At 45.4% G+C, this 26,045-nt stretch overlaps 1 long non-coding RNA gene across 1 annotated transcript; it reads left to right on the top strand.

Annotated features, from left to right (window-relative positions):
- Positions 1–524: 524 nt before the first annotated feature.
- On the top strand, positions 525–13,718 carry LOC121094216. Its single transcript, XR_005829781.1, has 3 exons — positions 525–777; positions 908–2,619; positions 13,608–13,718. It is a non-coding gene; the product is annotated as an uncharacterized LOC121094216 (long non-coding RNA).
- Positions 13,719–26,045: the final 12,327 nt, after the last annotated feature.

The following is a 26,045-nucleotide window of genomic DNA, read 5'->3' as shown; positions in this document are numbered from 1 at the left end:
TCTGCAGTGACTCAAGCAACATCTGCTTTGCCCATTAGTGACTCTCCTCTCCTGGCCTCCAGCCCATGCCTTTGCTGCCATTGATTAACAGCAATTTCCTTCCCCAACCTGAAAGCGCGTGCTGAATGGGATTGTCGTCTTGAAGCATCAGGGGATGTGTGGGTGTGCGTGCTTGGGCATGTAAATAGCGTGGACTCATTGCCCTGTTAGGCATCTTGGGAACTCTGAAACTGGGATTGCCTTTCAGCTGCTTCCCCTTTGAATGTAACTTAGTGTCTCTCCGTCTCTGGCCTCTAAATCCAGCTCTCTCCTTACTTTCTCCCTATTTTGCTTCAGCAGCTGTAGCATTAAAAGTCACTTAGAAGTGACTTTCACTTCCCTAGAGCTATTGTACCGCTGTGGAAAGCCCCCTATAAGATCTCCCCATCTGGTTGCTGGATGCAGGCTGCAGTTATTCCTGAAGCCAGAAATACTTGCACCTCATTTAAAGCATGCTGAAGCCGGGGCATGGGGCTGGTGTTAATTACATTTTGGAAATGAAGTGCTTGTGAGCCATCTATTTGGTTAGGTGCGTAACCAAATGGATGATTAGACAAGGTTTTTGGGAGGAATGTGGTATCTTTCTATGCTGCCTGATAGAGGGATACTCTTGAAACAGATGCTTCTTTTCAGGGTGAAAAATTGATGCTTTTCTTGCAAGAATTAATGGAGCCTGCTACAGATGACTCTGGCTGGCTGGAGTCCAGCCAATGTACTACGGGGTACGGTGGGAAAAGGGTAAGAAGATGAAATACCTTGTAGCTGATCAACTGGTAGAAGTCACCACTGCTGCTTCTGCAATCTTTAAACTTGATGTTTATTGTTATTAATTATTAATTCTGTTTGTTGTGCTATTTTTATTTTACAGGCATCTTTACTGGTTTCTCCTGCCACGGAAAGCTAATATCTGCTACAGTTCGTGAAACGCTTGTCTTTCTGGAAAGAAAGGGAAGTTGTTAAAGTGTAACCGTGGGGTTTTTTACGTAAATGATCTCTTGCACCTTTAAAAATATTCTTTCACTCAGCATCCCAGATCTATGACCCTTTAAATCTCTAGAAAACCGGTTGTATTCAAATGTTTTTTAAATGACAAGGAGCCTGGCACAGCCTCTGTGAGGGCTGGAGGAGTGCGGGTCCAAGGCCATCACCCAGGGACCGCCCTGGCTGAGGTTCACCCCTCTCTCCTGTCTCTCCCTAAAGCAGAGATGCTGTTGGTTATTGCCACTTTTCTCATCTGCAGCTGAGCCCTGTGCAAGAGGCATGGGGACGGCACCTTGTAGGTCCTGTCTTTGAGTGCCAACACTACCAAGATGTTGGCACGTTGTCTGTTGCTGCAAGATGAATGTGTAGGTGAGGAACGCTGTCTCATGGGGAAAACAGAGCCCACCAAAGAAGGAAGCTTCTCCTGTGGGAAATGATGTACCTGGGAAAGCCTGGGTTTGCGAGATGTCAGCTGCTTTCCTATTGAATGGGCGTGTTTGGTTGAATGCAGGATGTGGCTGCATTAAGTGATACCTAAACGAGGTGACAGAGAAAGCCGTGCCTCTGTGTAGCACAGAATCAGGATGTGGAGGCAAACCAAAGCACCTGAGGACATGAGGGAATAATCTGGTCAAGTGTCTAGTGGAGGAGAGAGGATGGGGCTTAGGATCAGAGAAAAATGTAGGGGTTTCTAGCCCAACTTTTTCCCAATGCTATGCCAGCTGTGAAGGTACTTCTTACCAATGCTGCTAGCTTCCGCTTGTAAATGGGGTTACTGGAATCAGGTGGGAGGGCTTTCCTGGGAGGTCAGACTGCTGATTTCAAAGACCTGCTTAGAAAGGCACTTGACCTCCAGGATCCTTCCTCTTGCAAACAGTGACTGTGACCAGCTGCTGAAAATGTGGAGAGGGAGGAGGAAAATCCTCTTGAATGCCTGCAGGTCAATGTCCTTCTAGGGGGGGGAAAAAAAGGGAGTAATATCATTTGGCTTATGCTAGAGAACAAACACAAAACCTCCCTGACTGCCTGAACTGCCATCTACAATAGAGGGAAAGGGAAGAGCGTGTTTACTATGGCAGGCTTGAGGGTAATGCAGGCTGTCAGAATTATAAAATATTCTTGGAATTGCTAAATGCTATAGACGGTAATTCCACCTCAGAAAGTCTCCTGGTGCAAATGAAATGTGTTAAATGTTGGCTTGACACAAAATGAAACTGGGCATTGGTGTAGGAATCTGCTGCTGTTTAGTCCCGGTTTATGGGGAATTGCTCGAGGATTTTTTCCCAGATGCTCCAAAGCCTGTAACCTGGTAAGGAAGACTGCACTGGCAAAATAGCCAGGCTGGCATAGAGGGGAAAGCAAGATAGCTTGACTTCCATTCAAAGCGGAAACCAAACCAAGCCTTGAAAAAACAGTCTGCGAGAGATGGAAATAGCAAACAGAGAGCCATGGAAGTCGATGAGATGTTAGGAGTTGTTCAAAGCCACCAAGGAAGTAAATGAGAAGAAATGTTGGGCCAATAGGATTAAAAACAGAAGACAAATGCCACCATCTCCCCTTTCTACTGCAATGTCACCATCAGGAGACCTGAGCCTTCAGGTAAGTAGACTTGGTTCATGATGGATGAGGTTAAACAGTTGGGGTGAGATCTCAGAAGATAAATTGACAAGAAAGGTGTTAGAGTTTCTTAAAGCCAGAAAAATCTCCCTTGGGACACCATGCTAGCGGGGGAGAGGCATGGTAGGCAAACCCTAATGCCCTCCCGTGTCACTATGAATGAAAACCAGGCATGATAATGCCTTTGGCTTTTGGATAAGTAGCTCCTGACAGCTTTGAAGAAGCCTGAGTGCTTCTAAGAGCTACCAAAAACTGCTATAGAGATGGTGGCAGCCCCCAGAGAGGCTGCAGGATGACAACTCAAGCCGTTACAAAGATGCAGGTTGACCTAAGCCCTGGCAGCAGTGAGGAGGTATAACAATTAATACTGTAATGAATATCATGGGAAAACACAGAGTCCAGCCTTTTCTGCTCACAACTGGCAAGTTTTAAACATTGAGTCTCACACAGATGAGATATGTTTGGTTCCCATGAAGGCATTGTATCTGTCCTGCAAGACAGACTGGATGGGAGACACTTAAAGGTGTACATGGAATGCATTAGTGGGATTAAAACTGGCTGGTGAGTCTGGACATCCTTCTAATTGAAAATAATTGGAGGGTGATTCGCATAGTGAGAGTCTGGCCTGGGCTGATTCTTGGACATGTGCTAATTTTTATTAAAAAAAAAAACCAAAAACAAAACCAAAAGACCTCACTTTGGTGGTATTTTCCTTACACTTCTGTGCTGGTCTGCAGGGGGAAAAGCTTTGCCAGCATCATTTTCATGTTTTTATGAACTTTCATGCTGATGAGCTTTTTCCAGTGCTGGCCCCGATCCCACAGCAGCGGTGCCATTTGGTCACAGTGCCGGGGCTGGCCAGGCTGCGTCCAGCCCTGTGTTGCACAACGCCGCCGGTTCCTGGCTGCTGCTCGGGCTCCCATCCCCATGCACAACTTGTTCCTGCACCCTTGCACTGGTGGTGGTTGTTATTGCTTTTTTTTTTCACCACCTCGCTCTGGCAAAGGGTTATTTTGGAAGGACTAATTTAGGGAAAAAAAAAAAGGTTTATGGAAGCGGTCAGGTAAATAAGAGGCTGTATGCAAATACGCGCTTGGAAAAAACAAGTAATGCAGAATTTGGGTAAATCGTGCTGAAGCTGCCTGGTTTGTCCACTGCCACTGCTGAAGCTGGCTGTGGAACTGAACAACAGCCTTGGGAGCAAGCCAACCAGATGCTGTTCTTAAAGTAAAATTAAAAAAAAAAAAAAAAGCACACCAGGATCCAACATCTGTTAGTGTCCTCGGCGTCACAGGCTGGGGTTGCAGCACAGCGGGGACTAAAGCAGGGGCTGCAGCTCACTGCTGTCTGCAGGTACCACCACCTCAGCTGCCAAAACCCCCTTGAGAAAACGCTGGTGTCCAGCCACCTCCTGCCGCCTACTGGGGGAGGGAAACTGTAAATGGCAGGAGTGTGCTGGGTCATTGCTTTGGGGGCTGTAAATCAGCAGTGGTGATGGGGAATTAAAAGGAAAAGCCTGTATGGTGGGGGTGCATGGCCTCAGCTGAACTTCCAACTGGCGGTGGTTTAGGCCAAAGTCCCACTTGCTCATCAACTGTAAATGGACACTGAACAGGCGTTTTTGGGTAGAACGAGACCTTGATGAGTGTTCTGAGGAGGAAAAAAAAAAAAGGCAGGATCTGCCATGCTATCAGCCTGGATAGAATTTAATGATGGAAAATCTTGGGTAGGAAGGCGCACCCTTGGAGGTCCCTAGGGCCAACGTTGCAGCAGGTTGCTGGGGGGCTGTGTCCAGGTGATTTAGGGCATCCCTGAGGATGGAGAGCTCCCACTGCCTCAGGATCCATCCTAGGGATGCCCCTCACACACAGCGAAGATCACTCTTTCTGTGCAGTGCTTAATACTCCCAGGTAATAAACCAAGAAGCACAGTTGTCAGTGCTTAAATCTGTGGTTTATATTCCATAAAGATTTTAAAAGGCTTGCTTACATCTGGTCTCCCTTTCAAAAATGAAATCCTGCTCACAGAGTGGCAGAGTATGTCCTTGTTGAACTGTGATTCCCTAAGAGCAACCAAACCACTAATGATGGATATACGGTTATTTTTGGATGTGGCGTTCCTATTACTTGGTTTGTTTTCAGTTTTTCTTGAGTGAGTTTGGCTGTGGAGATCTGTGGGTTTTTTTCTGGATTTGATAACAGGAACCAAATTGAGACACTCGAAACATCAGCATGGTTTGCTACTTGATTTAACAAACTTCTGAAAAATTATCACACAGAAGGAATCTGAGGGAAGGTAAGGGTTTGCCTTTCAAATGTAGTTGTGATAGGGGATGAAAAGCAATGACGAGCAGCAAGCTTACAGGAAAAACCCCAAAATATGCAGAAAATTTGTACTAAATCATGGGCTGGCTGCAAAATTACTTCCTTGCTGCTAAAATCTAGAGCGACTCAAACCTCTCTCTTGTTTTTTGGCACTGAGGGTGCAGACTGGACTTTGCTCTCCAGGAGGCTAGCAGGTCTAAACCAGACTGAGATGCTTCCAAAAAGAGTTTGTCTATACAGGAAAACCTGATTCTGCTTCATAAAGACACGCTGTGACGATCTGGATAGCCCAGAGGAGAGATGGCAGAGATGGAGTATGCTCATATGACAGATTTGAGGCATGGGATCCATACGGGAGGTATGGAATGGAAAAAAGGGTTGGGGAGCTGGTGGAAGGAGGCGTGGGGTCCCAAAGGGGTGGTGAGCTTACCCATAGGCAACAGTGAAGGTCAGCTCTGTCCAGGGCTGCGCTGGCCAAAGTGCATGCAGCAGGTCTGGGAAAGGCGTAATTCTCTTTGCTCGGCACTGGGGACCCACATCGGATACTAGGAACGGTTTGGTGCCCCCATTGCAAGAGAGGCATCTGCTAACTGGAGCGCCTCCGGTGTAGGGTCCCATGGAGACTGGGGCGGGGAAAGTAGCCCAGAGTTTTCTTTCAATGGAAGAGTAAATGGTGTTTTTTTTTCTTTTTAAGTTAGCAGGCACAGCATTTTGAAATGGGTGTAAGGAAATCCTCCCTGCAATATGTATTTCTCTTCCACAAAATCCAGGGAACCTGTGTATCTTTTTTGGGAGTATGTCTTCCAGAGGTAATTGCAAGCATTTGTGCACAGCTGCAAAGTTGAGATGCTGCACGCAGGCTGACTCAAAGCACAGAGGCTTGAATGACTGATTTTATTTAGAAAGTTTCAAATCCACTTACTTTTCAACTGCGCTGGTTGTGCTCATTTATTAACTTCCTTCTCCACCTAATTTACTGTGTGTCAGATGTTCACACCCAGGAAATGTGCACTTGCATAACTGAAACTTTTGCAACTTGAATGTTTAGTGGTAAGTTTGGCGCTTTTTTTTTCTTTTTTTGTTTAAATTGTGCTTTGCAGCCTCCGCTGTGCGTGCAGATCTATAGTAATAGTGTGCTGTTAATTCCTAGGCTGAGTAAAACAGACCCACGTTCTTCCTCTGACAGGTGATAAAAGCTCTGAAAAACAGCTCTGTATAGCGTGGGAATTGGCTGGGTTTTTGGGGGGGTGGTGGGCAAACAAAGCACTTCAAGCAAAAACGTAAAGAAATTACAAGAAGCCAGGTCTGCTCCAGTTTTGATTCTTGAATTCACTTGTTTGATCTGGGCAATCAGCATTGTCTAAATGCCATGGATAAATACCCATGATAGCCAAGTGCTCATTTCAAGATGACCTATTGCATGCCATATTGAAAAAAAGATATTAGCTCTACATTTTTAACAATACTCAGGGAATAATCTTGCCATGTACCCATAATTTCAGTACAAGGGTTTCATTGTTTGAAGGATGCAATAAAAGAAGGAACCTATGTTGCATCCTGTAAAAGCATTGCTGGGTTTGATTTTTAATTGGCAGCTAGTGTTTTCCAGGGCATACCTGCCCTTGCTTCTGTGCAGGAGCAGGGATCTAATCCCAAGGACCTACTCCCTATGCAGTGATCTAGTCCCCCTGCTCCCAGCATTGCTTCCTGCTCTCCCAGCTCCTCATGCTGCAGGATCTCGAGCCTGGGCTCTGCACCAGGGCCAAGTTAGGCATTTGCATAAGTGATCTCCTCGCACGCAACCAGCTGAGCAAGATGAAGACTGCGCCGATGGTGCTGAACTGCTTATTTTTTGATTTGTTGGAGGATCATGTGCCCCAGCACTAAGGGAAAACCCTCAGCACTTCCTATGCAGACATCAGGACGTGAACAATCTTGTCCGAGCATTCTGACTCGAGACGCACATCACTTGTAATTGCATATAAGCGGGGAGATCCTAATTTTGAGGTAATAAACCTGGGTTTTCAGTGCAAGCCGTGTACGCTGGAGGGTAAGGGGGCTCTGCTTCCACCTCTTGGTCAAGACGGAGAACAGCCACAGAAGCACAAGCAGCCGGTCGGGCAGATGCTCACCTGGAGAGACCTCAGGCTGTCCACGGAGAAGGGGGAAAGGTGGCCACAGATGTCAGCCTTGGCACGGGTCATCAGAGACCAAGGATGGGGGACCTTTGTCCCGCTTCACTGCTTGGCTAGCAAATGCCATGACTGCCCCGGTCCTTTGGCAGGAGCGGACTCCTGCTGACGGGGAGGTTGCCAAAGTCTGTCTTGGGGGTCCCAAGCTGGAAGTTGCTATTGCCCATCCAAATGGGACTAGCAAGTTGTAGGGGAAGGTATTACTCGCCTGTAGATTTAGGGAAAGAAGAAATGCCCTGTTGTGTAGGGAGGCATGAACTCACTGTGGGAGCTACAGAGACCCACCAGGCGGGACAACTTCTGCTCTAGAGTTAGCATGGGGAGCATCAGTTGTTCTTATGGAGATCTGCTGTTGCATTGTGTTGGGAAGCATATGGAGAAAGAGGCAATTTGAATGATGCTGTTGCCATCTGCTATAAGGCTGACAGTGTGGTTTCCTACAGAATCCTCTCTAATCCAGGGAGCAGAGCAGATGTTCCACTACGGACCTAACTCATTTTGAGATAGTTACAGTTCTTGCATACTGGAAGAGAAGAATTATTTCCAGATTAAACATACCTATGTGTTATTTAGAGCATGTGATTAATTGTTTTTTGGTTGATTGCAATCTCAAAAGAATAGATGCATATAAAGATATGAGGTGAGATGGGTTGAGCTTGTGATCTAGTGAGGTGTTGAAATGTGTGCAGTGATGAGAAAGTTACATGGACTTTACTGGCTTCTGTATTTAATAGTTGTACAGACACAGCTTTCCCCAAAGAGCAGCACAGACTTGCAAAAGTCCTTCTCTTCAATAAGCAAAGCTGCTGTAACAAAATCCTGCAACGCTACAAGCAGACTTGCATCTACCATACAGTCACACACACTGTCATTGCCTCATCTTTAGAAAACCATGTGATGTTCTAGAATGACCTCTGAACACTGAATTGTGACAAATTGTGGTCCAAAATTTGCAATAATACAACATAGATGGTTCAATACCAGTACTGTGCTTGGAGAACAGCGTGAATGTTGCCTGTGTATGTAGTATGCTGAAGGACCTCACTTGGAACCACAAAATGGAACAGCTCTGAAACAAAAGTTGTGCCCTGGCCAGAAATATGGAAATAAGGTCTTGTCAGATCTTTGCTTAGGATGTTCAGGGTGCAATGTTGTGTTTACTGCGCAGTGAGTAAATACCACAGTGAGAAACAGCACAAGGGTTCAGTGGTAAAATCAGAAACACAATTTAAAACCTGGGTTGGATGAGAATGAATTACTGGTGGTGGGTAAACCTTCTCCATCACCAGGGAAAAAACATGCCATAAACCAGCAAGAAAACCAGTGAGGAAACAATTTAGTGTGTTTTCGGAAGCCCAAGATTCAGAGCCTGGTGGGATCGCTGGCGCTTTGCAGATTATAGCAGAGCCTAAGGGATTGTGGAAGTGGAGTCACAAGCTTGGAAGTGAAACTGGAAGCAGGATCACCAGTGAAAATAGTTCGGGGACTTCTGCTCTGTGGTTGGTGGTGGTGCTGAGAGCCCTCACAACATGCAGATCCCTCAGAGGGAATGTCTCTACCACTGGGTCACATTACCTTGCCAAGCTCAATACCTTCGATTGACTGCAAGCCTCAAGAAGGGGGATCTCAGGCTGGGCAAAAGAGAGTTATACCCCAGATCTGGGTAGTAAACCAAAGGTGGAAAATCTAGGTTCAAACCATGAGCTGAATTCTAGCAGGAATTTAAGTCTGTGTGTTTTCCCACAAGGCTTCTGAGCACCAGACTGCTGCTTATTCCTATAGGCTCCTGTGAAAAGTTTCGGTTTTAATAAATCTAAATTTTTCCAGGAACAACATTTTGTAATGAAAAATCCTCAGAAGAACCTGAGGCAAATCATAGGCATGCTAAGAAAATGCATGCATTATTTCCAGCATGGGTGGGAGTTCTTACAAGAATTCAGTGAGTTATTTTGTTGTGAGAGTTCGTTAGCTTGTGGCCATGCTCTAACCACAAAGGTCTTTTTGAGCCCTTATTTCTGCAGATAGGCTGGTCTCCTGGCTAGTGTGGAGATTTATGAACTGCTTTTGTCCTTCTCACCATGAGGGTGTCATAAATAATCCATGTGTTCTCCCAGTTCTCACACTTTCAACTTTTTTTTTTTTTTTTTGGGGGGGGGGGGGAGTGAGGGGAAGAAAATGACTGCTCCCTCCAAAGAAATCCCAACTCTAGCTGATGCTATCTAGCATTTTCACACTGTCATAATTTCTCAAGCTCATTTTGTGGTCCTGCGCAAGTGTGCATCAGGGCATCTGGGGTTTGGTACACCACAGACATCACCTGCTTCTGAACTGCTGCTAGCTTGAGGAAGGCATTTAAAGTGCACAGGACCTAAACAGCTGGAAAGGAAAGCATGTTACTTAGAAATCAGGGGGAGCTGCCTGTTTTCCTTTTGGGTGAAGAATGGGAATTTTCAGAACTTGGTCTAGATGTGGTTGGGTGGTGTTAGAAGCTGGCTCCAGGGGAAATAAGCTTTGAGTTAATCAGCTCTACAAAACCTCCATATTTATTTGGTATATTTATTGATTTGTAACTTCCTCCCCCCGCCCCTTTTCTTTCTGTTTGATGGAAGGTTGGGTTGTTTTCCAACTTCCTTTGGTGTCCACAGCAGAAAGAACAGCCTTTACAGCAGCTGCCAAGGGAGCGAGTCGTGCCGCCGAGGGAACACTGTGTCCCTCATGCAGCATGAAGCTTGGCTCCAGCGGCACTTGCTTCAGGTGGCTACATGTGTGGCGTAGGTGCCGTGAGTGACTCACAGATGACTGCAGTACTTAAGACTTCTTACAAGGGGTTGATTTGAGGTGAAGGGAGAGAGGAAGGAGGAATCTTGCATGACTCTCAGGGCTGGTTCTTTGAGGATGATGTAGAAGTCATTTGCCTGTGAAGTTCTCCCTCTGACAAAGCTTAGCCTTACAGCAAAACGTTCTCAGGAGTTCTTCTAAACTTGTGAAAGTCAAGATGACTGGACATTTCCTGATGTGTGTTTGAATATAACCGAAGACTTTATTTAATGTGCCAAACTGCTATGAAAACTTCTCCAAAACTAAAATTAAGCTTGTGCATCCAGGCTATCCTACGGCTTTTCCTACAGGAACTTGTGTAGGTCTACCTTCGAGCTTGCCCTGCCCTCAGTTGCCCGTATCTCTTTTGGAGGGCCAGAAGAGCTTCAGAAGAGCTGGCTGTAGTTCCTGTAGTTTTTAGTATTGTTTCCATCTTGTTTCAGAAGTGCAGCTTGCCAATTCTCCTGCCCTAGTGAAATTGGGAAGGGTAGATGGGTTCAAGAAATGCCAAAATGATGCACATTTGGTATCAAACACAATTTTCTGTTTGTCACCAGCCCAGACACATAAGCGTGGTTGTAGTCACGTGGGTGCCACAACAGATGAGACAAAGGCTTAAGACAACATTGGTGGAACTACTTTGATGTGATTCAGCAATACTAAGCTGTTGATGGGTGATCCATGTGTCCATTTGAAAAACATGAGCAAAGAAAATTACATGAAAGCTCAAGAGCTCCCTGTGTGCTGGGCAAAGGCTTTGGAGCTACCAGAGGCTCAAGTAGCCCTGCATTTCTTGAGGTCTAAAATTCACATCTGCCTTTAGTGGCTGGGACCTAACTGTAACGTAAGCAACCGCTTTGGCGTGTTACACTAAGGCTTTATCTGGATGGTGGTGCAACGTCCTTCGGGCTGTGGGAGAAGACAGCACTTTAAATATGCATGTTTGAGCAAGTTCAATGCAGCTTGCCTTTGCTGGAGCCTGACTTCCTTCCTTGGATGAAGCCAGAGATTTGTGGGCTCTAATAACATGGCAGCTAACCAACTTGGCATATAGAAATGAGAAGGGTGCGTCCCTGTTCCGGTTGCATAAAAATGTCGGAGTGTGTGGAGAGTAGAAGATAGAATGAAGACCTGGTTTGTTTTCTTTCCTTCAAAGTATACTGTATTTCTGGTTGCTGAGAATGGTTTCTTAATTGCAAGCATATGGTGAAAATTTCTGGGTATCAGGAGAGAGTTAAGGTCTGAACCCATGGCATTCAGGGGGGAAAATCCTGTGGCAAAAATTCTTGGTGTTTTAACACCAGGAACAAAGCAAATAGATGTCGGTTATGGTTATAGGTGTTGCTGATTTCTTGGGTGAAGAAAGTGTCTTCACAGGCACTGTGGTTGCTTCTGCTCCTGTGGTCGAGTACCATGGAGCTGGTATGTGATGGGTGTTCATCACTGCCAGCCATGTGATGACCTGGCTGGTCCACGATTACCTCAAAGAACAAAATCAGTCCAGCATGGGCTGTTCTTTGTTTTCCAGCTTTTTGACACGCTCAGAGTTGTGCTTTTGAGCCGTACCCTGTAGCCATGATGACTAGATGTTTCCTTCTGTCAGCAAGAACTGAGACTGGTCTAACTACCTTTTTTTCAGGAGCAGAGGCTTTAAAACAAATCATCAGAAGCTACAAAACTTGTAAAACTGAGAGTTCATGTTTTACTTGGTGCTGTTGTTCCAAATGTAAAACTGGCGAGTGCTCCAGCATCATTGTCACAGTGCTCTCCCCCATGAGGGAAAAATGCCTTTGGTCTGCTGGGAATGACAAACAATGCTGGCAAAAGGAAAGTCAACAAGGCTAAAATCAAAATGCTTGTACTTATAATTGCTTTTACCATGGTCCCTGGAAGGCAGATCCCGTTGCAGATGCAGGGTCCTGTAGGGTTAGGTGCTGTGCAGAAATAGAACAGAGCATAATCCCAGTCCCTGAAGAGTTTGAGCTGTGTGGGACTCCTCCACTGGCCAGATTGACACTGACAGGCTTGGAGACTGTGTCACAGATGTACTGGTTTTAATTGGAGAACAAAAATAATTTATAGCCTTCTTTTTCAGTTGCAAATTAAATTTCTTCTGTCTTGTCAACGGCTTTTGGATGGCTACTGCGGAAGGATCCCTTTGGTGAGACAAAAAGGCTACAAAAATAATAGAAATGAACGTCTGCAGCTGAAGAGCTTGACTGAGACTTGAAGAGTTTGCTTTGGGTGGGAGCCAGGTCCTGCCGAGGTCTGCAGGAGCTTTGCTCTTGGCCTCAGTGGAGCCAGGCTTTCGCCCTTGGAGATCATGTCCTGAGGAAGAATTTAGTCTAAAATAATTTTCAAAACTTGTATTGTTTGACTCGCATCCAAGCACTTTTTTTGAGACTGAGTGGCTTTGTGTTTCTGATTGACTCAGATTGCTCCCCTTAACATCTTCCAGGGGTGAGCTTTCAGCGAAGGGCCAAACACCAGGGAGGATCAGATGAGAACAGGCCTGCTGCTGGGTTCCTAAGCCAACAGCTTCTTTAATTGTGGGGGCACAGAACTTCTTGGGTGTCTGCTCAAGCTGTGTATTTGCAGTGAGAGCTGTGCCTTGGAGCTCTAGCTCATGAGAGGGCCACTCCGTGGGCATGGCCAGGATCTGGACTGTGGCGTCTTTGGGAGATCCTTCCCTCCCTTCTGCAGATGTCCTGTCAAGCAGCTTTTTGAAAAAGGAAAAGAGAAACAGTAGAAAGCATTTTGATTCCCACTGCATGTGCATGCTGCTCTTGATTATTTTCCCCTCCTTTTTCAGAACATGGTGTCAGGAAAAGCATCTTGTTCAGTTCCCAGCCCGGAAACCCCTGGAGATGCAAAGCTGGGTTTTTCCCTTGTATTAAGATCTGCTCTAGTATCACACTTAAGCAGTACATAATTATCAAGATTTAAGATATGCTTTCTGAAGTCAATTGGTTCCATAGCAGACACAAATTCTTTTTTTTTTTTTTTTTTTTTTTTTTTCCTGAGAGTGTGAAATCATTTTAACAGGTTCCTTTTTGAAAACCTTGAAAACTGTTTAAGAAGTAGATTTATAATGTCTAGGCTCTGTTCTGTTGCACTTGCAGTTGTCCAGCACGGAATGCATGATTTAGACTTGGAAAAAAAATTTATCTGTAAATCACTGACTGCAATACAGGGGCTATCAACCTTCAAGAGGCTCCTTAAAATCTCTGCTGAGCTATGGTCTCTAAAAAGTGTATGTTTGTGTGGGGAAGAATAAGAATAAAAGGAAATCTGAGAAATTTGGGGCTTTTAATTTTAGAAAAATAATTTCTTTTTGCTAGGAGAACTTTTCTTTTCTCTGGTCTAAAATAAAGCAATGATATGTCCTGCTGTGCCTCAGGCTGTCTGCTTAAAATAAAGGCAGGGCTAAAAAGACGGACCATCTGGAAGCCTGGGCAGGAGGAGTGTGCCAGTGCAGTTTGACGTGGAAGAGCATCCTTTGGACATATTTTTGAACACTGGTCAATCCACTGAGGGCTTTTTTTTTTGTGTGTGTGTATATTCAGTTGATGGCAACTTATCAGAGGTTTTTGCTCTGTCTTCTAGTCCTGGTCACTTCCTTCCTCTTTCATTGCAGGCTGAAAGGGAATGCCAAGGCATGGTATTTCTCCTAGAAGCAGCTTACCTTCTGCTGCTATGACTAGCACCAAAATCATCTCTGTGGAGAATGGAAGGTAAAGAAAATGCGTTTTTTCTTGGGCTTAGGGTTTTTTTTTGGTGTTGTTTCCCTGGCTGGTTTCCTCCATGACCAGGACAGTGGTCTGCATAGCTGGTTTCACTGTTGTGAGTGCCAGTTGTGCTATCCCTCCTATGTTGGGGGTGATGGATGGTCTCACACTTGCTTTCCCTTCCCTCAGCTTTGCAGGGGTGGCTTGTGTGCACTGCCGTAGCAGCTGCTTTTCCTGAGCTTTTGGGCTGAAACTGCTGTCTGGATTGGGGATTCCTCTGGGTCAATGGTCACCAAACTTTTTTGAACATGCACCCCTATCTACAAAAGATTTTTGAGCATGCACCTCCAATGTATGTGTATATAGTTTTACATACATGTTACTGAAATTCTAATATTTCTTCCTGCAACCCAGTGGATAGTCTTGTGCATCCCACTTTGGAGATCAGTGCTCTAGACGATGAAAGCACAAAGGAAGCCAGAAGGCTGGTGGCACAGATCTCCTCTTTATCAGGGCATAGTAAGGTCTTTATCCTCTTCCCAGGTTTTTTTGAGAGGCCTGGTTCCTGTAACTCCAAAGTATGGAATGGGAAGTTTTTGATGTTTTGTTTTGTTTCGTTTTTTCGGGACATATGCATTACTCAGCAGGCTTTGTTTCAATGCTGCTTCTGACATGAGCAGAAATTTGCCCCCATTCCTGGGAAAAGGGATGAGTCTCCAGCATATGCAGCATTCTTTTTAAGTTGTGTGCTCAGGATGTTCAAGTCCCGACCGTGCACATGGTGATGGATATCCGACTTAACCTGCACATTGGACTTAGCCCATGCAAGGTGCTCTGTTGCTCATGGTTGAAGGACAGCTCAGGCTTAAGGATTTAGAACCTCATGGCCACAAGTGTCCTCAGGGTAAGTTAGCTCTTTTGTTTTAAGAAATATTGGGCAATCTATTTATTTATTTATATTTGGTGGAAATTTTCATGACACAAGCAAGATCAACTCAACTCCACCTCCTAAAAGAAACTCTCAGTGCTCCATGCAGCCTCCATGAGAAGATGATTCTTGGCTTTTTGGATGGTGGTGGTGAAGGACATTTGAAAGCTGGTGCAGTTTTTCAAAAAGGACAAGTGTAGGCACTTTTCGTCCTCTCAGCATGGCCCATGTAGAAAGCGTTGAAGGACTAAAGGACATCACAATGTCTGGACATTTGTGCCATTAACTGCTGTTGCTTTCATCAGCCATATGTACAGCTGCATTCTTTTTATAGTGCTGCATATGGCACTATCATAATTTAATTTTTTGTAATAATTGATCTGACCTGTATCATTCTGTTCACTTTAGCAGAGCTAATTCAAACAGATTGAGATTAGGACTAAAAATATGGTCCTGTTAGCAGAAAACCATAAAGAGTCTGACTTCACAGTAATGACGATGCACAATCTGTTTTACCCAGTCAAGTTCGTACTTTTTATACGTAGCATGTGGTCAAGGCTGATACCAGTTTAGTTCCTGTTTGTGTCTTCCATAAGATGTGTTACGGGGGGAGCAGGTGGCTGTCTTTGTCCATGCTAGGATTGTCATTCCTTCCAGCAAGGCCAGCAGGTCTAGGATTTTGTGGTTGGTGACTCTGTCCATGTTGCATGGAAAACTTGCATGCAAGGGATTAGAGCTGCAATGTCCCATCGCTGGACAGTAGGATGCTAAAGGCTCTCGATTCATCTGCTTAGCTTTGCACGGCAAACTATGGAAATATCAAATGAGAAAAACCCTGGAATTCGTGAGCTGAGTCTGGCCTTGTATTTATAGGAAAAAACCCACCTTCCATGGTCTCTGAATCTCCCTTTGCTGAAGCCAGAGTTTGGCTTTTTGGTTCAGACTTTCAAATGAATAAACAGCGGTGGCAGGCTGTGGACAACCGAGAACATTTGAAATTGTTCTACAAGATTAGGAAGCTGCAAAAATGAGCTGCAGCTACTTTTTCTCCCAGTGCTCTCAGATGCAGCTGAGAATCTAGACCAGACTTTATTTTTGGCAAGGGGGAAAAAATAAATCTCCTTTGATACTGTGAAAAAATGAAAGTAATTGTTGAGCCCTGTGCCTTGAGCAAGGATCTCTTCTGCTGTATGGCAGCAGGATTTTAAAGCTGAAATCTACTTGCTTTGATCGCTGAAGGGGGAAAAAAAAAGAAGACATAAAAGGGATTTATTGTGAAATAATGGATTTGATCCCTAGTAATCCTTTCTTTGGGATTAAACTTGGAATATTATTTTTGTGATCTCTGGAATTAGACTATGCTGGCGTAACAAACCAAAGCATGTGAGTTTCACTGCAGGATGAGGTTGAGCTGTGAATAGAGCCGAGTGAATTACTTGCACAGAACAAAGCAGCTGATGAATTTACAGTTCTATTTTTGTTTATGCAAGGTCTACAGGCAAACATAAAAGACAGCAGAAAACCCCCAAACCCAAGGCAGAAAAGACTCAGACCCTCTCTTCTTTGTAGTTGAAAGTACCCCCAAGCCACTGGGATCTCTGAGGACTATTGGTTAGAGCTTCTTTTCTGGGTATTTTCTGCTTATGGGAATTACAAGTTGTATCTGCTCCTGTTGGTGTGACCGTGGGCATGAGATGTAAAATGTTGGTGCAGACTTGCTTGGTACACATACCTGTGTACTACGGCCACAGTGCTTTCCAGAGTGATTTGGCAAGCCCAGGTTTCTCTGCCTGGATGTTCCCGGCATTCACAAGCCTTACATCTCTCAACATGTAGTTAATTGGGGCCAGTATGTGCTGAGAAGTCTTCCTGAGCAGTTTGTTTATGGGCATATTAAAACTAAATAGCTACAAAATGTGCTGTGAAATCTTGGTATGTTACTTGGAGGTCCCAAATCTTTCACAGAAAGCTACTCCAGGAACTTCTCTCAGTTTCCCTGCTAAATTCCAGCTTTCCACACTTGAGGTGGGGCATAGATGGCTTTTAAACAGGCGGCAAGTTCTTCTGTGTTATGCTTTGAAATAGCTAATCTTTACCAAAAAAAACCAACCAACAACAAAAGCCCACAACAAAAGCTGTGGGACAGAGAGCAAGCTATGGAAAAGGAAAAATATTCTTTGCCTGCCCTGTTCCTGGTTTTGCTGCTGGACTCGCAACCTCACTCCTGGTTGCAAAGGTCACTCCCACCATCAAACTTTGATCAGGCTCCCAACCTCACCCTAACCTTGGGAGCTGCCATCCTGGATGGCATAAAAACTGTGGGTGAAAAAGCAGCAAGGAAACAAGCCCTGGAAAACCCCTTGGGAGCAGGAGCCACATCGATCTGATGCCCTGTGCCAATTGCGTCTCCAGGTCTTGGCAGTGATCTCTGGTCATTACATGGCTGCGTTGCTCGCAGCGCCCCTTTTGGGAGCCATGGTGTGCCCAAGGCAAATGAGAATCATCCCAAGCATTACCTCTTCTGAAAAAGTGTTACCTCCTGAAAGTGTTGGGGGTAGGATTGCTATGCTGGCTCTCTGGATCTGGGAAACTCAGGGAGTGCTTATTTTCCCATTAAAACATCTGTTGCTAGCATGGGGATCCCTACCAAAAAAAAACTTAAAGGATTTCTTGAAACTGGGCAAGTAATCCTCTAGGAAGCAGCCAGTGACTACAGCCTGTTTTCCAAAGGTGAAATGGTCTCATGTTTCCTTTGGGGGGATAAAAAACATGTGTTAATCCTTTCCATTTTTGGTTCTGAGAGAGTGAGCTACCTTTCCTAGCAGCAATGTATACTGAAGGGTTACAAGTGGTGCATGGGGAGCTTGGAATAAATCCTGCTTGGCCAATGTTCAGGAGCTTTTCTTGAGTACACTGTGTCTGATTGTGGCTGCTGACAGCCTTGTACACAGTGTACTGCAGACACCACTCCAGTATAGCACCGTTGCATGCCACCTGGCAGAACCACGGGTGTAAACTACTGAAATTCAAAGACTGGCGTGAGAGTTTCTCCCTTTGAAACCCTTAAAGAGCAGGAGGGATGACTCAAATGGCACAGCCTTCTGCTCTGGGGTAAGTGTGTTGGTGCAAGTGTCTTGTCTGCTGTTGTTTACGTAGAGTTGGTAGCTTTGCTTGTACATACTGCCGATGGGGGTGCTCAGCAGGACCCCTAAGCACCCGTTACAAGCCTTCCTGGTGCTCCAGACCTGTCTGTGCACTGCTCTGCTTTCATCTGTTCAGTTTGCAATGCCTGATGCTGCTTCCTTCCCTTTCAACCACATTGGGGAACATTACCCAGACTTCTCATTTTTCTACTGTAAAATTTTGCTGTTGAATATTCCCTGGCCCACCCTTGTTCCCTGTGCCTTTTCCCCCTACCTCCCACGCATGCCCTTGGACAGAGTGCACCCTCAGCAACTTTGTGGACAACGCAGAACTAAGGGGAGTGGCTGACGTGCTGAAGAGCAGAGCGTCAGTCCAGAGGGACCTTGAGAAACGTGGGGATTCGGCCAACAGAAACTTCCTGAAGCTCAGCAGTGAGACGTGCAGAATCCTGCACTGGGGGTGGGAAAACCCCATTGCATAGATCCAGGCTGGAAACCAACTGGCCGAGCAGCTCTCCTGGAAGGGACTTAGGGGTTACAGGGGATGCTGCACTGAATGTGGCTTAAGGTGTGCTCTCACTGCAAAGAAGGTGAATCGCATCCCGGGTTACCTTAGGTGCTGCAGGGGCAGGGGATTCAAGGATGTTGTTTTCCCCTCTATTTCCCAGAGGTTGTATCTGGATACTGTGTCCAGTATTGGGCATCGCCCACACAGTTGGTGCTTGGAGTAGATCTATGGAACTCTCTGCCAGAAGAAGCTGAAGGTGCTGACAGGTTCCCATGTGCTCAAGAAGAGAGAGGATGCAACCACTGAAGACAGATCTGCTGGGAATACATTCATGGAAGAAAAGCCTGCATGGAAAACCACTAATTATATTGATACCACCTCTAATTCAGTGAGCTGAGCTAATTTGGTGAGCTGGAGCCCGGTAGAGCTTTCTATGGATGCATAGCTACATGCTCACAATATTCTTCAGTAATAAGTACCTGTTAGTGACTGCTGCTGAAGGCATGATAAGGATACAGGTTTGAACTGCAGCAATTGTTTTGTTCTTCTGCGTCTTTCTGGGAATCTCTTCTTCAGTGAGAAGGGCGGCAGACAGATAGAAATGTGCCCAGGTTTGGAGAAAACTTTGAGGAGCTGTTGGAGATGGAGCCTGGGATAATGAGCAGGAAAATCAGCACAGAGGGTTTCTGCTCCATGCCCAGATCTCACACTTGGCAGGGCTGGGAGAAGAGCTGCTGTGAAGAACTTCCTTCAAGGTGTCTCCTGTTGGGTCTCCTTGGAAGTCAAACTCTAACTTGGTGGATGTGAATGTGATTTGATCTTCCTGGTCTCCTGGCTTGGTAGAGAAGTGTCTGTAGGCATTCTTGAGTTGGCTTAGTTGCCTGTTCTCTTGTGGTCCTGTGTTGGTTAAACCTACAACTTTCTGTGCTTTTCCCTCAAAGATGCCAGAGTGCAAAATGCACAAGCAGCCTTCCTGAAGCATCACCCTCTCTCTGAGGAATCCCTTTCTCTTTGGATGCCAGAGCCAGGTTCCTTCTTCTTGGCCTCCTCCCATACCTTGTGTTCCATTTCTGCAATGGCATATACTATCACTGGCAAAACCATAAACATGTCAGGGACAACATTTTTCTTTTGCGAAGCAGACCCAGTGCTTCTTCACAAAATTTGCTTCCTAACCTGATCAAGAAGCCTGCCACCAGCACCCCTTAAATTAGCATGGTCAGAGGAAAGGTTTTGGGAGACACCCCAGTGTGGCTGAAATCAGCAAGGGAAATGCACGCCGACTTTACTGGGAAGCCTCTGTTACCACAGTCATGTTGCACAGATCTTTCTGCCATATGAATTTTCTTCAGAGACATGGATACCAACCCTGCAAACTGATCTTGTGACTAGAGGTGAGCGGACCCCAAAGCAGGAGGGGCTTGTTTGCAGGTCTCAGTGGAGGTCACAGAGAAAAAGTATTGAGTGCTTTCCTGACCATTTTTTTTTTTCCTTTTTGGTAGCAAGTGGTGGTTCTCAAAGATAAATGCATCTTATTTATTTAGAGAATTCTTGTTTAAAAAAGCCAAAAGGAATGGGAGGAAAAAGCAAACCACAAGTACTGCCTTTCAAATATCTGTGTTATCAAATATTTGGAAGTTTGGGACCTGAAAGTAAGGGATGGACCCACAAGCTTCCATCAGCAAACACAGCTTGACAAATGAACACACATGCTAAGAACTTAATAACTCCATGGCAGTGCCAAATTCCCCTTGTGCACTAACCTGTATTGTATCCAGAGATGTAGTTTGGTTTTCAACCTTCATTTAATTTCTAGATTTGGACTCTCTGATCCAAAAGTCTCTATCAACAGAGTGCTGATGCTTGGGAAGTTTACTGGAGCTGATGAATTAGTAGCATAGCGCAGGCACTAGGGATTTGTGCCAATATAAGTTACACCGTGTGACTAAGGATGAGCAGCTCATAGTTTGGGATGTCTGGAGTAAAGACCACACAGCACCTGCTTCTTTCCTGAGGGAGTTGCTCTCTGCAGGAAAGCAGAGCCCACCCTTGCCTTAACTCAGGCATTACTAGTAGAGGAAAAGCACACTCATTTGTTGGGGAGGATCATATGGGCTTCATATTTTGGTGGTGAACTTCTTCAAGCTTCCCAGCCTGGCATCTCACTTTTCTAGTACATTTAGTTTAGTACATCTAGTATTTCCATGGAGGTTGTGTCTAGCATTGGACTGGTTCTAGTCTACACTCACAGTGACTCACAGTTGACAACCCAGTGATACAACAGATGTGACTTACAGTCCACATGACCCTTGCATGAAGCAAAAGGGTACTATAATTAGAGAATCTGGGTCCCTACCTGGTAGAATGAGACAACAGTGCCATTTGGAAATCATGTTACGTTTTGCTTATGTTGTATGAATACCTGCACATGTAATTTTTAGGTAGCCAAGAAGAAGTTAGTCTAGGTACCAATATGTCAAGAGACAAAATATATGTACTTACGACCCTTAGCACACCACTGAGCACAGTCCTTCCATGCACGTAAGACTTAGAGAGGGGGCTGTCTGTCACGGTGGGTGCTGAATAATCACCCAGTGAGAGCATGCACAGGTGGAGGTCTGCAAGGTCGCTTGTAATGTCAGGTTTTGCATGCTCAAGAGCGAACATATGGAAGACGAGTAAAGAAGGGCAGAATCTTGATGTCAATAGTGTGGGTATAAAAGACCATAGAAACAGTGGAAAAGCTGAGTCTGGGAAAACACCCTCTCGTTGTTGAGAAAAGCTTAGCAAAGAGATCTTCAGGTCAACAGTACTGCTTTCCTGAAATATAAGGGCAAAAAATCAAAATTCAGTTTGGCTTTTTAGCTTGACAGTGCATGCAGCAAAGCTCATGCAAGGGTAATGAGGATTCCCCTGCACCTCCCTGAGGACCTTGCTCCCCTGCCTGGGTGCCTCTTCTCTATTCCTGCCTGTGCCATGGTCGGGGCTATTCTCAAACCTCCCCAGACTTCCCATGGCCATACCAGCAATCCCAGCTCCCTCTCATCAGCTTGTGGGTCAGCTGCTCCAAGCCCTAAGTAGTTTGGTAGAAGATTATCTTCAGCAATCTGTCTGCCACCTCCATTTCTACTCCACAGAATAAATATAGGACTCACCTAATGCAAAGATATACATTTCATTATGCCACCATTTACCAGTTCCAGGCCTACCAGCAAAAAGACATCTATGAGGTGCATGTGCATTTGGTTGCTTGATTTTTCTTGGAAGCAGAGGAGAATTTCCCCTTCCTGCAATGGAGCCTGTGCTGCCTACAGCTCAGGAGGTGAAACCTTTTTCTTCCCATGGGCAGGGTAGGCTTCTGGTTATAGTTGTGCAAAACTCTCTGTACTGTTTCAGCAATAGCCCCTGCACCAGCTGTGGTGAGCTCTCAGGCTGGTATCTCATTTGCACATACCTGAGCTTTGATGCTTGCCAGCCATGCTAAATGTGGTTAGCTGCACAGAAACTCAGTGTTGTCTCTCAAATTTACTGTTTATCGCAAGTAAGATTTCAAGCACTTCCAGATAATTGTGGTTTCTGCCTGTCTAGGTGGCATTTCAGCTAATCTTGCTGTGTAGAAAGACATCATGTTTTGAAACTGGGTAGTTCTTGCTTGGCTTCTGATTTGTGGTTCTCAGAAACCCCTTTTGATTGCACCCTTTGCTCTGCACAACAGACACAATGTTGGGTGCCATGCTTCGTGAGTCGCAGTTGGTGATTGCTGCTGGATCTGCCTGCTTTCCTCTCTTTCTGATTTAAGCATGTCCTTACAGGTGCTTCACTTACCTCTGAGCAGCCCCTGGCCCTCTCCTTTGTTTGGGGCTCCCTGAGTGGAGAACTGGTGTTCAACTGTTCCTTCTCAAGTTGTAAGCTGGTTTGAATCATGGAGTCATATACTTGTGTTTGGCTGGGCTCCAGGTACTGCCTCTTTCCTGCCCAAAAGGCTAAAAATAAAACCAAAACGCCCCAAACACACAAGCAGCAGTTGAGTATGATCTCTTCTAGGGCCTTGTCAAACTTGGGAGCCACAGTCTGACATCCTAGGACACGTCCAAGGCAGTGAGAATGACAGAATTCTTCAGGCCTGCGGTTTTGTCCCTGTACCATGTCCAGCATATGGTTTCTAGTTGGTGAGATCTCAAAAACTCTCTCTAGTGTGAAGTCTCAAAACTTGTTTCTTTCTTTTGAAGAGCAGAGAAGATGCTGACCTGTGCTTCAGTCGAATGGCCATTGACTTCTCTTTCTTTGGAAGCATGGCATGCTATGCTATCAGCTCCCACAGGCTAGTTCCTTTCATTTGACTAAAATTTAGTCTGAGAGAGTTCCTTGCTCCATATTTACTCTGTAAGTAAGCCTGAGGTGGTAGTAAAGAGAGGAAGGAACAGACTGTGAGTTTGAGACCTGCTGTTGTAACTTGCTTTTCTGCTTCCCAGCAGATGTCCAAGTCACTTGGATGTCTGTGAGGAATTTCCATCTGCTCTCACGTTCCTGGGGCCTTCACACTGGTGTCTCCAAATTTCTGGGGAGGAGATACTGAAGTACAGGAGAAAGGATTGGAGGTGGCCTTCAGTCAAAGTGAGTGTGGGTGAGATCCTGGCACTAAATACTCCGGGCTGGAAGGAAGAATTTCCAGTGCTATCAGGAGTACTGGATCTTAAAGTCACGGTGGAAGCATTTCACATGGTGCTCTGAAAAAGGCATAAGCTAAAGACCTCAACTGCTGAAAAATTCACATCCCAAACACAGCGACCTCTGTTTGCTTTCCCTGGCAGAAGTGAACCAGCTGGCATTTGGTTCTCTGAATATCAGTTGTCTTTGCCATTAATTGCATTTACAGCTTGTTTATCCTGCCAAACATCCAGTTTGTAGAAAGATTTGGTGGAGGGGTAGTGGGAAGAAGGCACTCAACTTGATAGACACAAGAAGACTTTTTTTTGGTTGAGGAAAAATTAGAACATCTCCTTGCCCTTCCTCCAACCATCTTTTCCCAATGAGGTTTCTTCCTGCTCCTCTCCTTGTGTGCTTTGACTTCAGTGCATGAAAAGCGATCCTTTATACCTTCCTAAAGCTTCCTCAGAGCATGGCTGTAAGTTTGACTCTGTATCACCATAAGCGATCACCCCTGAACTCAGGGAAAGACCAGAATCTCCTGTCCCTCATCCAGCGGATACTTACCATATGGGTGAGGCAACCGCAACAGATCAAGCAATCCCCTTGGAGTCCAGCTGTACGTGCAGGCTCGGGGGTGAGGGCTTGCACCTGGAGCTCTTCCCCACTGTTGGTGTGATGCCAGTTTTGAAGCTAGCCCTAGCCTGAAGGAAAGGGCTGGGTGCCAGAGTTTTGCCAGCAGAGCACAAGCTGTCTGCTAGGGCTAAACTTTGAGACCCTTGTTGTGCGTGTAGGGTAGGCTCGCTTCTTCCTGACAGCAGTGGAGAGGTGCTGGTGGGAATACCTATACTTTCAGAACTGTATGTGTTTGGGCTACCTGTGGGCACACCCTTGCTGAAACCAACCTGCCTTTTGTGGTTTTAGCTCTTGCAAAATATTAAGAGATGAAATCTAGAGAAAAGCTTCTTTTGTTTCCAAAGAAGCCTTTATCTTTGGGCTTTTTTTCTACCTTCACTTGTTTGGCTTTCAGGGCTCCTCCCACATGGGACAACTGTAGCTTGGACAAAGTGCAGAGACTGCTGCTTGCTGAGAGGAGGAGGAGGAGCAGAAAGATCTCAGTGTCATTCAAGGAAAAATAACACTTTGACATCATTATTAGACCTCTGTTGTTTTCAGTATCAAAGCTCTGTTTCCCTTTCACCAGAACCAGGACCAATAAAATACTATGAGTTGTAAGCAGTTGCTTTGCATTCTTTTCTTCCCCTTCATTGTGAGTCAGAGTGCTGAGGTTCTTGGAGAGGCTGGAAAGAGGAGAGTGCCTAATTTCCACGGGCACACAGAGTACCGGCATCTGGACAGAGTTATAACAAGCAAAAATTATATATAGTGTTTATGGTTATGAAGAATCTCAGTTTCTTGACCGTATGAGGCGTTCGCAGATTCTGTAAGAGAGAAAAAAGGCTCAGCTTTTTATTGAAAGTGACTGACAGAAGAATAAAACCAGACAAACAGCTGGAGATGTGTCGTCAACATTAACATCAGCTCTGCTGGCTGGAGTGAAGCTCACTGCATCAGGCATGTGGACACGTGTCCAAGTCTACAGATGTCATCTCATGTTTCACCTGCTCTAGGAATCACAGGACAGCATGTGTCACTTTGGTGACAGGAGAGAAGCAAAAGCACAGGTATGAAAGGGTGAAACTTGTTGGTGGGTCTGTATTAACTCTCCCTTCCCGCTCAGGGTGGAAGAAGATCCTGGAGGTCCATGCCTAGCTGATTTGTCTTGCTGGGGCACTGAGGCTTTACCTGCAAAACTGGATTGAAGCTGCAACTGGAGATGCCACTGCTGTCAGCTAAGAAGGGCACTTTTGTTTTCCAGAGGAAAGGCCTTATTGCACAGAGGGAAAGAGACTAATGGCAGGAACCAGGGTTCTCTTAAACCTGTGACCTGGGGGTTGCCAAACTTCACTGTCTCTCAGCATCTACTGTTAGGTCAGGTCCAAGTTATCTGAGTGACTGACTGGTGTGACTGCTATGGATACAGATAACTTATGTCATGAGATAATCAACCTCCTGTTTTGTACTTCTCCATCATTGCAGAGCAAGGTGCATCAGCCCAGCCAGCAAGGGCCATGATCAGTTCCCATCTTCTCTGTCATTTTTGCCCTCTTCTTGCTGCATGCATCAACAGAAAGGTGCCACTGATGTTGTACTCATGTTGCATGTCTTCTGCTGTTTTGAGTAAAAGTGGGTGGTCTGGTTTTGCCTACAGAGACAAGACTATGCCATCCCCTTCACTGCTGGAAGTGGCCCATTTAAAAATACCCATTACTTTTTTTTTTCACATTGCTTATCTGAATTGTGCTGAATATTATCCTTTTTTTTTAGTAGAGACAGGTCTTGTTTCTTTTTGGATGTTTCCAGAGTAGATTTTTTTTTCAATAAAAAAGGCCTAATAGAAACTGAGTGTGGGCACTGTCCCCATCAACACAAGAGCACCTGCCCTGATTCTTTGCATGTCTCAAAGCACAGGTACCACATCTAGGAATACAGGGAAGCCCAAGATCCCATCAGGAAGGCTACATGACCGTAAGACAAGGAGGTTCTTGTTTTAACGAGTCAGAGCCCTGTTTAGCATCAGCTGAAGAAAACCAAAGGGAAGAAAATAGGTACTGACGTCGGATGTATGGACTACTGCAGGGTAAACCAATGAGAGGTCCAATCTGCAAGATCCATCTCTAAACTTGAAAAAACCCCACCACTGATAGTGTCAGGCTGCAAAATAGCATCGGCTTCTGCAGCGCCAGTGGGGCAGCCGGGAGGCAGCTGGGAGACTTCCACCAGTTTCTACAGTCTTCTGGGGAAACTGGACTTGAGCCTGCTGACTTCCAGGTGTGTGTTAACAACTGATGTGGAAAATCTTCTATGATAAGCAGCAGGTAATGGCAAGAATTTCTTCATTCTCGCAGACATGCGAGACCCCCACATATGTATTTTATGAAGTATGGGAACCCCAAAAGCTGAAGTTTAGTTTCCATTACTCATTGTTTTAGTTTTGCATAGTCATTTTTTTTTTGCCTAAATAGAGCAGTCTTCTGCTTAACGTTGTGCGATAGACCTA

Source organism: Falco naumanni, chromosome 9, assembly GCF_017639655.2.
Source record: "Falco naumanni isolate bFalNau1 chromosome 9, bFalNau1.pat, whole genome shotgun sequence".
NCBI classification, from domain to species: Eukaryota; Metazoa; Chordata; class Aves; order Falconiformes; family Falconidae; genus Falco; species Falco naumanni.
This window is presented reverse-complemented; position numbering and strand designations above follow the sequence as displayed.